This window comes from Aquarana catesbeiana, linkage group LG01 (genome assembly GCF_042186555.1).
Source record: "Aquarana catesbeiana isolate 2022-GZ linkage group LG01, ASM4218655v1, whole genome shotgun sequence".
Lineage (NCBI taxonomy): Eukaryota > Metazoa > Chordata > Amphibia > Anura > Ranidae > Aquarana > Aquarana catesbeiana.
Window position 1 is genome coordinate 634,535,611 of NC_133324.1, and position 15,173 is coordinate 634,550,783.

Sequence of the window (15,173 nt, forward strand, 5' to 3'; positions counted from 1 at the left end):
GAACCCCGTGCCAAAATTTTAAAAAAAAATGGCATGGGGTCCCCCCAAAAATCCATACCAGACCCTTTTCCGAGCATGAAACCTGGCAGGCCGCAGGAAAAGAGGGGGGGATGAGAGAGTGCCCCCTCTCCTGAACTGTACCAGGCCACATGCCCTCAACATTGGGAGGGTACTTTGGGGTAGTCCCCCAAAACACCTTGTCCCCATGTTGATGGGGACAAGGGTCTCATCCCCACAACCCTTGCCCGGTGGTTGTGGGGGTCTGCGGGCAGGGGGCTTCTCGGAATCTGGAAGCCCCCTTTAACAAGGGGACCCCCAGATCCCGGCCCTCCCCCCTGTGTGAAATGGTAAGGGGGTACAACCATTTCACAAAAAAACTGTCAATAATGTTAAAAATTACAAGAGAGTTTTTGACAATTCCTTTATTTAAATGCTCTTCTTTCTTCTATCTTCTTTCTTCTATCTTTTATCTTCTTTCTTCTTTCTTCTATCTTCCTTCGGTTTCTTCCTCCATCTTCTTCTTCTTCTGGTTCTTCTGGTTTTTCCTCAAGTGTTCTCGTCTGAAATCTTCCTTCGCGGCGTCGGCGTCTTCTTCCCTTCTTCTCCTCGGGCCGCTCCACATCAATGATGGCATGGAGGGAGGCTCCCATTGTGTGACGCTTCTCCTCTTCTGACGGTTCCTAAATAATGGGGGGTGGGGCCACCCGGTGACCCCGCCCCCCTCTGACACACGGGGACTTGACATGGACTACCCTGTGGCATTCCCTGTGATGTCGGAGGGGGGTGGGGTCACCCGTTACGTTATCCCGCCCCCTTCTGACGTCACGAGGAATGTCACAGGGAAGTCCCCGTCAAGCTCCCATGCGTCAGAGGGGGGCGGGGTCATCGGGTGGCTCTGCTCCCCGTTATTTAAGAACCTTCAGAAGAGGAGAAGCGTCACACAGCGGGAGCCTCCCTCCATGCCATCATGGATGCAGAGCGGCCCGAGGAGAAGAAGGGAAGAAGACACCGCGGAGGAAGATGCTGGACGAGAACACCGGAGGAAGAACCAGAAGAACCAGAAGAACCAGAAGAAGAAGAAGTTGGAGGAAGAAACTGAAGGAAGATAGAAGATAGAAGAAAGAAGAAGCATTTAAATAAAGGAATTGTCAAAAACTGTCTCTTGTCATTTTTAACATTTTTGACAGTTTTTTTGTGAAATGGTAGGGGGTACCCCCTTACCATTTCACACAGGGGGAGGGCTGGGACCTGGGGGTCCCCTTGTTAAAGGGGGCTTCCAGATTCCGATAAGTCCCCCGCCCACAGACCCCCACAACCACCAGGCAAGGGTTGTGGGTATGAGGCTCTTGTCCCCATCAACATGGGGACAAGGTGTTTTTGGTGGCTACCCCAAAGCACCCTCCCAATGTTGAGGGCATGTGGCCTGGTACGGTTCAGGAGGGGTGGCGCTCTCTCATCCCCTCCTCTTTTCCTGTGGCCTGCCAGGTTGCGTGCTTGGATAAGGGTCTGGTATGGATTTTTGGGGGGACCCCACGCCATTTTTTTTATTTTGGCACGGGGTTCCCCTTAAAATCCATGCCAGACCTGAAGGGTCTAGTATAGATTTTGAGGGGGACCCCACGCCATTTTTTTTTAACATTTTGGCCGGGGTTCCCCTTAATATCCATACCAGACCTGAAGGGCCTGGTATGGAATTTAGGGGGACCCCCATGTCATTTTTAAAAAAAATTTTGGTTTGGGGTTCCCCTGTGGGGAATTCCCATGCCGTTTTTATCAATGAACTTTTATGTGTGTTGTCGGACCGGCAATACATTAATAACTGCAAGTAATTTTAAATGACTTTTTTTCCTTTGAAATGTCATTTTGCTGTCAGACTGTTCTAAACACGGGAAACATGCGCCCCTTTACAGGCATACTATAGACACCCCCCCAGCTACGAAATTTAAAGGGATATTACACTTTTATTGTTTCACTTTAGGCATTATTAAAATCACTGCTCCCGAAAAAACGGCCGTTTTTAAAACTTTTTTTTGCATTGATCCATGTCCCCTGGGGCAGGACCCAGGTCCCCTAACACTTTTTATGACAATAACTTGCATATAAGCCTTTAAAATTAGCACTTTTGATTGTTCGTGTCCCATAGACTTTAGCGGTGTTCGCGTGTTCGATCAAATTTTTTGCCTGTTCACAAGTTCTGGTGCGAACCGAACAGGGGGGTGTTCGGCTCATCCCTACTCTGGCTGTATGTTTAGGGTCGTTGTTCTGCTGGAAGGTGAACCTCTGCCCCAGTCTTTTGCAGATTTCAACAGGTTTTCTTCTAAGATTGCCCTGTATTTGGCTTAATCCATTTTCCCATCAACTCTGACCAGCTTCCCTGTCCCTGTTGAAGAAGATTGACACCACAACATGATGCAGCCACTGCCATGTTTCACATTGGGAGTGTGTTCAGGGTGATGTGCAGTGTTAGTTTTTTACTACACATAGCATTTTGCTTTTAGGCCCCAAAAAGTTCAAATCTAGTCTCATCTGAGCAGAGCACCTTTTTCCACATGTTTGCTGTGTCCCCCACATGGCTTCTCGCAAACTTCAAACGGGACTTCTTATGGCTTTCTTCAAACAATGGCTTTCTTGTTGCCACTCTTCCATAAAGGCCAGGTTTGTGGAGTGCTCCGTGAGATGTTCAAAGCTTGGGATATTTTTTTATAACCTAATCCTGCTTTAAACGTCTCCAAAACTTTATCCCTGATCTGTCTGGTGTGTTCCTTGGTGATGCTGTTTGTTCACTAAGGTTCACTAACAAACCTATGAGGGCTTCACGGAACAGCTGTATTTATTCTGAGATTAAATTACACACAGGTGGACTCTATTTACTAATTAGGTGACTTCTGAAGGCAATTGGTTCCACTAGATTTTAGTTAGGGGTATCAGAGTAAAGGGGGCTGAATACAAATGCATGCTATACATGCATGCTATACTTTTCAGATATTTATTTGTAAAAAAAAATTGAAATTTTTTTTTATCATTTTCCTTCCACTTTACAATTATGTGCCACTTTGTGATGTTCTAACACATAAAATCCCAATAAAATACATTTACGTTTTTGGTTGTAACATGACAAAATGTGGAAAATTTCAAGGGGGTATGAATACTTTTTCAAGGCACTGTATATACAAACACACATACAGTATATGAGCAATAGAGGGAATATATATATTTTTTTATATCTTAATTTAATTAATTGACTTAACAGTAATTAATCTTCTTCACTGACTAACCATCTAACCTAATATAAACAATATATGAATATATTGTTTTTAATAACTTTTATTTTAAACTTAATTGCTCTTCTATTCGTTAACACTATTTTAGCTGTATATAATAATGAATTGCCACTAGGCAATCAGTTAGCAGCCACATTCTCTCTTTGTTTCTGACTCTCCAGCTTTGTAAAGCTGTTGACATTGGTACATACACACAAAGTCCACAAATGGATTAGAGCACCAGGAGGCTTTACTCAAGTAAAGACCTAACAACATTGCCGCAATGTGTTTTGCACTATGGTGCTTAGTCATAAGGCTCATAGCTAAGCCTCATAATTACTGTAAGCAGTATTGCATGAAACGCAATACATTTTTCTGTAAGGTGCTTATTTGAAGAAAAAAAAAAAGTTGACAGCTATAGCACCCATGAGTGAGACTAATGCTCTGTGATCACTATGATTGGTTAATTGTGGTATGTATAAAGGGGTTGAGGGGCGGGACTTTGAGTGAAGCACACGGATGCATTAGAGAAATGAATTTAGAAAATGGTTTATTAATTGAGTCATTTCTTAGAACATAAGTTGGGGGTATACAGTTCAGTACATAAATTGCATATCAATACCTCAAATTACATATCACATATAAATGCATTGTCCAACCAAGGTTTAAAACAGTATTTTACAAGTACACGGGTCACGTAATAACATGATTAATTGCATTGCAGGGAATACTCATAAAAGTAGCTTGCGCATTAAAGCGCCATTAGAAATAATAGTAAAGATAAGATAAGTAGGAAAAATAATCTAAAAACATACATAATGACTCTATTGGAAGATATATGTCAGTATTTTACAGTTGCACGGGTCACTTCAGAGCGTGATTAATTGCAGTGTAAATGATACTGGAAAACAAAAATGGATGCATTAAAGCATCACTTGGGAAAAAAGGAGTAAATATACTTGGTGAAGAGAAACGGCCGTGGTAGGTTCATGAATGCACTGTTGTAACGGTAGTTGTTAGCTCTACGTGTTTCGGGACCTTAAAGTCACTCATCAGGAGCAAAACCGTATTGGTTATCTAAAAAGATGAAAAATAGGGACATGGGTGGTTATCTGAAAAAATGCATGGGCAAATGCAGAAAGTGTGAAAACCCCCACACATATCCATACATTTGTCCCACAAACTTACATGAGCGTGACCGCGCATGGGAGAGATCATCGCCGCACAAGACAATCCGGCCAAGGATGCCACTCCCCGGAGCTGAGGGGGCCCGACCCGGCAGCACAGCCAGCAGCGGCAATATCCCCAAGTAGTGACGGGAAAGAGGTGAATGGGAGGTATGGTGCATGGGAGAAGTGAATGGCCCCAGGCGGGGGAACCTGCTGGAGAAAAAACAGCCAGTGAATGAAGTGCACTGGAATGGAAAGGGAATATGGGGGAATGTGTAGTGATGGAGAGTGAGAAATGATGAGGATCATAGTGAGGAGACGAAGAGAAGTGAAGAGAAGAAAGGAAAGGGAGAGGAAAGATAGGCAATGGGAAGAGAGGAGGAAAGAGAGAAGGGGGAGGAAAAGGGGAATGCCATTCTAATGCCATTTTCCTATATATGTAGTGTGAGCACGCATGGGGGTCACTGTCCGTCATTGGGCATATCCTGTGTCACTCCTGTTACTTCCCGGAGCTGTGACTAGCACTGTGGGTTTTCCCACCGCCCCCTCCTCCCATAGGGTGGGCGGGATTTCCCCCACTGCTCGTCAGCGTCATGCAATCAGTGTCAGCTGTTTGGTGTCTACTCGGCACCTATAAATCAGCTGACCGGCTTCTCTATCTTCAGCAGTGGGGAGACCAGGTTGACGCCCAGGGCTGGCTATGCCGGGCTCCTTTGGTGTGTTCCCTGTTCCTCACTTGGCTACAGCATGACGTTGGAGGTCGGATCTGGACGGCTCACCCGGCTGGGGTTTTTACCCCCCCAAGGTGTGATTGGCACCTCTGTCTTTGATGCCTAGTTTTATCCTCACACCACTTTCCTTGGCTTTCTTGTCCAATTTCACTGTGCAGCAGGCAATCTTTTTTCACTTTATTTATTCTCATTTGCTTTTTCCCCCTTTTCCTCCCACTTCTCTCTTTCCTCCTCTCTTCCCATTGCCTATCTTTCCTCTCCCTTTCCTTTCTTCTCTTCACTTCTCTTCGTCTCCTCACTATGATCCTCATCATTTCTCACTCTCCATCACTACACATTCCCCCATATTCCCTTTCCATTCCAGTGCACTTCATTCACTGGCTGTTTTTTCCCCAGCAGGTTCCCCCGCCTGGGGCCATTCACTTCTCCCATGCACCATACCTCCCATTCACCTCTTTCCCGTCACTACTTGGGGATATTGCCGCTGCTGGCTGTGCTGCCAGGAAGGGCCCCCTCAGCTCCGGGGAGTGGCATCCTTGGCCGGATTGTCTTGTGCGGCGATGATCTCTCCCATGCGTGGTCACGCTCATGTAAGTTTGTGGGACAAATGTATGGATATGTGTGGGGGTTTTCACACTTTCTGCATTTGCCCATGCATTTTTTCAGATAACCACCCATGTCCCTATTTTTCATCTTTTTAGATAACCAATACCTTTTTTCTCCTGATGAGCGACTTTAAGGTCCCGAAACGCGTAGAGCTAACAACTACCGTTACAACAGTGCATTCATGAACCTACCACGGCCGTTTCTCTTCACCAAGTATATTTACTCCTTTTTTCCCAAGTGATGCCTAATGCATCCATTTTTGTTTTCCAGTATCATTTACACTGCAATTAATCACGCTCTGAAGTGACCCGTGCAACTGTAAAATACTGACATATATCTTCCAATAGAGTCATTATGTATGTTTTTAGATTATTTTTCCTACTTATCTTATCTTTACTATTATTTCTAATGCGCTTTAATGCGCAAGCTACTTTTATGAGTATTCCCTGCAATGCAATTAATCATGTTATTACGTGACCCGTGTACTTGTAAAATACTGTTTTAAACCTTGGTTGGACAATGCATTTATATGTGATATGTAATTTGAGGTATTGATATGCAATTTATGTACTGAACTGTATACCCCCAACTTATGTTCTAAGAAATGACTCAATTAATAAACCATTTTCTAAATTCATTTCTCTAATGCATCCGTGTGCTTCACTCAAAGTCCCGCCCCTCAACCCCTTTATACATACTTATATGGGATGGAGGATGGGATCTGTGCGGCCCCCCTTCCTCACACAAAGTCCCACCTTTTGTTATTTTCCTAATTTTGGTTAATTGTGGTGTTCACATGTTAGGTAGCTACTCTGAGTCATTAACACATTCCCAATACTGGAAATATTAATTTACATGGTGGTGGTGGATAAAAGATTAATTCCACTGCCTAAAGTGGTAATGATATTTGTGATGCTTCATCGTTCCAAGTAAGCACAACGTGTTAAAAATCTCTTGGGGTTTAATCTTATATGACAGATGGCCACTATGTTATTTAAAGGGATTATTTATTTGATGAGGGTGTACACACAACATGACAAGGAGAGCTGACAAACTTTTGGTCTCCTGGAAAAGAGACATACCGTAGTCATCCCAGGAGAGGTTTATCATGCCAACCGATGTACAGTTGTGCTTAAAAGTTTGCATACCATGGCAGAAATCATGACATTTTGGCACTGATATTGATATTGAAAATATGACTGATCATGCAAAACTTTCTTTTATTTAAGCATAGTGATCATATGAAGCCATTTATTATCACATAGTAGTTTGGCTCCTTTTTAAATCTTAATGATAACAGAAATCACCCAAATGGCCCTGATCAAAAGTTTATATATCCTGGAATGTTTGGTCTTGGTACAGACACAGAAGGTGACACTCACAGGTTAAAATGGCAATTAAAGGTTCATTTCTTACATCTGTGGCTTTTTAAATTCAGTCAATCAGTGAGTTTGTTAGAACTTTATAAAGATGGAAAATGATATAAAAAGATATCCAAAGCCTTGAATATGCCAGTCGGTGCTGTTCAATCACTTATTAAAGTGGTTGTATACCTTTTTTTTTTACTTTTACCTACAGGTAAGCCTATAATAAGGCTTACCTGTAGGTAAAAAAAAATATCTCCTAAACCTGTACGGTTTAGGAGATATTCCCCTCACAATGAGCCGCTGACTGCAGTGCGCACAGGGGATTCTCGGCTGACAGCGCGGCAAACTCCGGAGCTTGCCGGACAGAAGTCTCCCGTGTGCATGCGCGGGAGTGACGACATCGCGGCTCCGGCCACTCACAGCGCCGGAGCCGCGATACCTGGAAGACACGCCGAGGGGAAATGTCAGCTCCCTCGGCGTGGACAGGATGAGATTCCGGTGCCTCGTTCTAAGGTAAGTATCTCATAATGAGCTAGTATGCGGTGCATACTAGCTCATTGTGTCTTTTTCCTTGCAGGTGTAGGAAAAAAAAAGAACAGCAGGTATACAACCGCTTTAAGAAGTGGAAAATTCAGGGATCTCTTGATAGAAAGCCAAGGGCAGTTAGACCAAGAATGATTGCAGCCACAACTACCAGATATATGACGATACTTGAACAAAAATGAGCTGCATGTTCAGGTTGCCACAAAGAAGTCTTTACTTGGCCAATGCCACATAAAAGCAACTCAATTAGGCAGTTTCTTTGTATCCTGAACTATTCTTTTGGCAGTTGTGGCTGCAATCTTTCTTGGTCTACCTGACTTTGGCTTGGTATCAAGAGATCCCCATAGACAGGTTATTTACCAAGAATATGGCACATAGGTTGTTCATTATAGTTAATCACTTAAGCTAAACACCATCCTACTGCACCTTACAAGTGTGGTATATTGTGGTATACTAATAAATAACAGCAAAGGAACACCAAAAATCCTTCCACTGTCAGGATATAGTGCCATCTTGTGGTGTAATGGCTAACAATTATACACTTGCATACAAATACAACACTAAATAAACAATAAATATATTGCATAAACATAATAGTATAAATGATCAAATTAAAATAGAATAAAACAGCAGGTAAAAAATACCAGTAGAAGCATTTCCATCCCAAATAAGAACGCATGAATCCCAAACGCTACATCTTTTTGTCTCTAGCTATTGTTAATAAAGGCATTTACATCCCACTCCATATTTAACCCATGGGGGTGAATGTCCTGAGATTATATATCCATTTTATCTTGACTTTAGATATTTCTCTCTTAATAGAACTCCCCCTCAACTGGGGAATACATTTATCTATAGCAAAAAAGAGTGTTCCTGCCAGGTTTATAACATGCACTGAGTACTGCTTGGAAACGCTATGGCCAGTATAGCCTCTTTTAATATTACCTACATGTTCATGTAGGTGGACAAGTAAGGGTCTCGTTGTCCATCCCACATATTGCAGATGGCAGGGACGCTGCAAAAGATACACAACGTTATAGGCAGAACATGTAGTACAAGATTTAATATAATATGATCGCAAGGCGGCAGTGCACTGAAATGTGGTAACTTTTCTGTTATTGAGCTTGTTAATCTGAAAAATTGAACATTTCTTACAGGGGTAATAACCCTTCATATTATAGAAAAATAGGGTCTAATGGGAGGGTCTATGATGTTAGAAGCAATCTTAACGCTATCGTTCTTTAAAATAGGTTGTACTTCCTCCACAGAACCAATTGCGGTCTAGGAGAGGCATTGACAACATCCTCCGTCCGCCTAGCCATAAATAAATTGGCTAGACTTGGGGAAAATTTTGCCCTTATTGCTACATTGCTAATTTTTACTGTCCAAGGTATTAGATACCTTTTAACGTTCAGTTTTCTTAAAAATTCATTAACATCAATAAAAGCTTGGAATTTATTGAGTTTATGAGGGGGTGCAAACTTAAGACCACAATCCATTGTTATTGCTGTGATTGGCTAAGCTTTTACATGGTACAGGGCCACTGTGATTAGCCCTGAGATCACAGTAGTAAGCAATGGCATCATAAATGAGAGACATTTTTTACTACTTTTCATGTGATTGCTGTGGTTGGTCACAGCGTTCACATGGTACCAGGATCAATCACAGCACCCCAGTACCCTGATATGTGATCCGGTGGACACAGCAGTCACAGATCATGCCACTGAATGTCCCCAAGGTTGCGCACAGCTGCAGAAGTGGGAGGTTGCAGGGGTGAATCCTCCTAGAACAACATACATATGAGTAGTGGTCGGACAGGAAGCCATTCAATAAGTCCTCTACTTACAGACCCCCCACAACCACCAGGCCAGGGTTTTGGGGAAGAAGCTCCTAATTATATTAACATTGGGACGATGTGCTTTGCCAGGGGAGTACTCTATTGGGATAGGCTGAACAATCACCCCCCTTCCTTGTCTGGCCTGCCAGGCTGCATGCTTATATAAGGACCTGGTAAGATGAACCACATGTTGTTTTCTTGTTTTTTTGCTTGGGCTGTCCCTTAAAATCCATACCAGAGTTTTGTTTAAGATAAAGGTCTGGTATAAATTAAGGGAATCCTTGACTGTTTCCAAGCAGAACAATGATGGAGAACTGTCATTCACTGGCAATTTAAACAACATTTTCTTTGTAAATGTCCATTTTTCTGTAATAGGTTGTATACGTCATACAGATGCACCACTTCAAAGGCTGTTTCAGAGCATTCACTAAGCATGCTATTTAAAGAAATTAAAATGTTGTTTAATATTTTACTTTAAACATTATAAAAAAGGTGCAATTGAAATTTTCTAAAATGTACGCATGTAGTACTTGTTTATAAACACAAGGCTTTAAAGGGAAACTATAGACTTTTATTTATGTTATATACAGGTGAAAAAGAAACGCCTAATGTTAGACATTATGAATTAATGTGAGATAATGAATTAAGAACCTTTTTGTGTCTATAGTTTGTAATCACCTAAGCGCATAGAGGCTGCCTTATTTGCCAATCAGAAATAATACCCCCTATGCACTAAATTGATAAATACGTTGTGTATATTTATGCATATAAACCCCTAATGAACCAAATAATAATCATAAAATATGTAAAACACCAACAACCACAATTGCTTCAGTATATAATAACCCCAAAAAGTATAAAATTAAGTCTATAATGCCTCATATAGTACAGCATAGTGATATACCTCACTAATAAAAAACACTTAAAGTAATCCGAATAACATTGTGTCAATGAAAACATAAATAACGATAAAATAATACAAGGGTGTCCTGTGCTTCCATAAAAAAACAAATCCATTAATGATACACAAAAGTTCAATAAATAAATGTGAAAGGAAATGGTGTCCACTTCAATCTTTCATTGCTCTCTTCTGTGAACAAATATCCTGCATCTTTCAACAAAAGACTTTCCACCCTGTGATAAATGTCCTCCTGTGCACCGCCCCAGAGCAATCCACAGTAACCCCTTCCACCACAATAATCAGGTCTGCAATCAGGTCTATTATACTCACAAGAAACAAGTGAATAAAAGCAGGCATCAAGACATAGTCTGGTCCGGACCCTAGTAAACTAAAAGTGCTGTATACACAGGAATTAACAGCCAGCTCAATCTGTGTGTACTGGGACTCCTGTACACTGGCTCTGGTTACTTCCACCCATACTGTTGCTCTGTTTCAATGCGTTTCGTCACTATGGCAACTTCATCAAGAGGATGACCCAACAGTGTGTAATATGTACCAAAGCCACCTGGACTCTCAGAGCAAATACATCCTAATACAGCCAGGCAGCATGTGCAGTACCAGATGCTGCAGAAGTACAGCTTTCATTAACTCATGATGCAGATACACTTTTACAATTACATGTTTTTATAAATATCCAAAACGACATACTAAACAGAGACTGTAAGTCTTATGATGCAAATTAAAAACAATAAAAAACGCAAATATCTGCACAGCATATGCAGCACCAAAGACTGTAAGAAAAGAACTCATATGATGCAAATTAAGAACCAATTTTCCAATGATAGATATTCGCATATATCAGTGCATAAAAGCTGGTTATGCTTACATGTGTAAAGTATAAACTGAAAGGTTCACTGCAACCTTTCTTGCCTGGGTATAAGCCCGGTTTGCTAGCTTTTTTCACTTGCTACATGCTACCAAACCATCCCTGAGCATTATTATTTTTAGATCTCTTACATTTTTCTCCTTTCAGTAGCAGAATCTTCAAAAAGAAAAGACGACAGCTTTGCTTAGTTTGAAGCTCACATGTCTACTCTCACATTTGCTATCACAATGTAGTGAGACTAACATGACACTGCTGCTATTTTAGTGCTGGAATTACAAGTAAATCAGCTGAGATTCACTCAGTAAAAAAAATCAGATGGTATGTGAAATTCAGACATTTATTTTCTCAATAATACATTTCGCTATATCATTATCATTTTTTTAAGAGTCACAGTGTGATACGATCAGTGCAAAATGCTCAGGTAATATCCTAGATGTAGTACAACAATATGCCTGTAAGAAGCTTTATCCAGAATAGCTTGCAACATTTGTAAAAGGTCAGCAATCCTGATGCTCTATTTATAGCATCTCTAAGTTAATACTTTCGTATCTTTCTTGGCCTCAAATACAAATATCTTTCCCTATGGATTACATGCAGTTACACTGTCACAGACCTTTAAAGGTAACCCTTTTAGCACCACTTGCAATCATGTAAGAACAAGCATTGCTTTGCTAAAATGTTATCACTTTGCTAGATCCTAAATAAATATAATACACCCTTTAGGAAAGAATTGGCAAGAAATATTTTAAGTACCCCCCGGTATTAAGGGGAATTTAGAGGCAACAGTGAAAACACAGATAGATATGAATATCAAAATGTATTACAACTATAAAACAGGTGTATACATCACCAATAAAAACATGAATAAATGAACATTTGCAAGATGACTGTTATGACAATCTCGATCTTTCTCCTATGCACCCAATGCGTTTCGGGGCAAGGTGAGTCCCTTCATCAGGGAAATGTACATAGAAGATCATAAAGGGTTCTATAAGAGAGCATTCAAATACATTAGGACATATAACAGAGAAAAACAAGCAGATTAGAATGTAACAGGAGATAGAGAAAAAATGACAGCATACCAAAAAAACAGTCAGCAAAGGGTAAATGTGGTCTGATGGTGAAAGACCGCTGTGCCAATTAGAAGGAATACTGCAGATCCCCAGATGGATAAGGGAAATGGACAATATGGCCCCCAAGATTTCACACAAGGATCCCTAGTGATATCAATACCTCAACAAAATGAGTGGTGCAATTGTTTGAAAATAGGGAAAAGAGGGGGCAGGAGGCGGAGCCTAGCGGAGCAGACATGCATTGTTAGAGCTCCACACCGCTGAGGAGAGAAGAGAAGGACAAAGCGGAGCCTGCAGGCTCAAAAGGTATCCATTTGAACCTTTTTGCCCCAGGGAACAAACTGTGAAAGTTTGGGCAGGAAATATGGTACTGGGAGGAAGCCGTGGCAGAAATAAAAATCACCTCACAAAGAGCTCACAGGCACTCACTGCAACTAAAGCAGCTCCAGTCACCTCACAAGATACAGCATCAGGGCGCTCTCACAGACAGAAAATGTCACAGCAAGACTCTCCATTTGAGTCAGATACAGAGCAAATCCTCTCACAAAATTCTCCACAAGCCTCCTCAGCATCCCCAGTAATATTATTACAATTTGAAAAGATGCTTCATAAGGCTTTAAAACAAACCTCAGACCAAATAACAAACAGCCTAACCAAAGAAATAAGAGAGCTGGGAAACCGCACCGCAGCCTTAGAAATAAAAATTGATGAAATTGAAATTACAACCCAAGAAAATATAACAGAATTGGAACAATTAAAAGAAGAGAATTTAATACTTCAAACTAAGCTCGAAGATTACGAAAATATAGCCAGACGTTCAAACTTGCGCATAAGGGGAATACCTGAAACTGTGACAGACCTGCAATCTACTATTACTGCTCTATTACAAGAACTAAAGCCAGATATCCCTATTGAACGTTTGGAACTGGACAGAGTACACAGAGCCCTCACAGCCAAAAAGAAAGACGGACCCCCACGTGATATAATCACAAAATTTCATTATTACAGAACGAAAGAACAAATACTAATTGCTGCAAGAGAAAAAAAGGAACTTAATTTTCAAGGACACAATTATCAAATTTTTGCTGACCTATCCCAACTTACTATTACTAAAAGACGATCCATGAAACCCCAACTAATGGAACTGCAACGCCACAACATTATGTATCAATGGGGCTTCCCCTTTTCAGTCAGATTTAACTACCAAGGTACAATTTACAGAAGCAGATCAGCAGATGAACTACAACAAACCCTTTTAAAATTAAATCTGACAGAACCCACAAGCAGCAACACCCCCACATGCAGAAGAATGGCATCAGCTTCACCTTCAGGCAGCACCCAGAAAATTTCAGAACAGAATGGGAATCATCATTCTCACAAAAGAGGCCGTTATGCCACATCATCCATGGACCAAGAAGATTCAATGGACTGACATCCTAATTCCTGATATCTCTTCATTTATTATACTAAGAGATGGTTCTCTATAAAAAACCTGTATTTATAACGGAATGTAACTGCATTCTGATAGTCACACACTGTATGGGATCAAGTTACATTCCAGTTATATTTCTTATTACTTCTGATTCATATAGCCTTAGAATATATAAGTGAAATAAGGAAATTCTTGTTCAGTTATATATTTTCAGGTAATAACAATAGATTTATTACTTTTTAGGACAAATATGTTCAATAATCCAGAAGTAATGGAAGCTTTTTCTTTCTTTTCTTAAAACAAATATATTAGTACCTAACTAGTTCCTAGAACTATGTTTTTGTTTATTCTAATCTGAAGCAATACAACCTCAATTTTATGAGTTAACATATCTAAACAGTTACATATGAATAAAATATGTAATTGTTTACTCTAAAAGGGTTAAAATCCCAAAATAATTCAAATTATCTTCATCAATACCAAAGTTATTAACAGTACCTTTCTAACTGAATTATTTAGCCTAGGGCAAGACTAACCATATACAACCACCCTGGAATAAATAATTTCAACAAAAACTATATTCTGCACTCCAATTAATGAATCATCATTTTGATGTCTTTTGACATAGCACTTCTCTCCTGTAAGCAGAAGATCCGTGTACCCCCATTAGCCCTCCTCATTCTCCCAAACATATTATGTGGGAGTGTGACGAAGGCACTTATTCCCCTGAGAGAGATATTTATTCTCTTTCACGGGTAAATTGTGATTACTTGCAAAAAATAATTTATACAATGTATCATCTAATCTCATATGTTTTTTGTTTACTCTTTACTCCAGAATTCACTGGTTTCTTTTCTATCTTTTCATCTCTTCAGTCCACACAGGTTGATCTGCGCAGTCAGCTCTGCATAACAAAAAGTCAAAACTATTTGATCTGTTGTCATGGCACCACTGAATATACTTTCCCTGAATGTTCAGGGAATAAATGTCCCTCAAAAAAGGACCAAAGCCTTCCGTACTTTCCATAACAAGAAGGCTCACATAGTATGCCTCCAAGAAACACACTTCACCAAAGATTCTACTCCAAAATATATTTCTCCTTTTTATCAACAAATTTACACGGCTTCTGCCTGTACCAAACAAAGGGGTACTCTAATTGCATTTCACCGATCCACACCATTCACCTTATCATCAGAAATTAAAGACCCAGAAGGTAGATACCTGATACTCATGGGTTATATAATGGATACAGCAATCACGGTGATTTTCTACTACACTCCTAACAAACAACCTACACCATTCCTCTCACATATATTACAAGTGATTAATACACACAAAATAGGAACAGTGATAATGTGCGGGGATTCG

General features: G+C 40.6%; 1 protein-coding gene across 1 annotated transcript in view; it reads right to left on the reverse strand.

Moving 5' to 3' along the window:
* Positions 1-10,876, reverse strand: part of SNCA (synuclein alpha) — a 145,230-nt gene extending 134,354 nt beyond the window's left edge. The window contains exon 1 of the mRNA XM_073601040.1: positions 10,745-10,876. The gene's annotated coding sequence lies outside the window, so the exon portion shown is untranslated. The remainder of the gene's footprint in view (positions 1-10,744) is intronic.
* Positions 10,877-15,173: the final 4,297 nt, after the last annotated feature.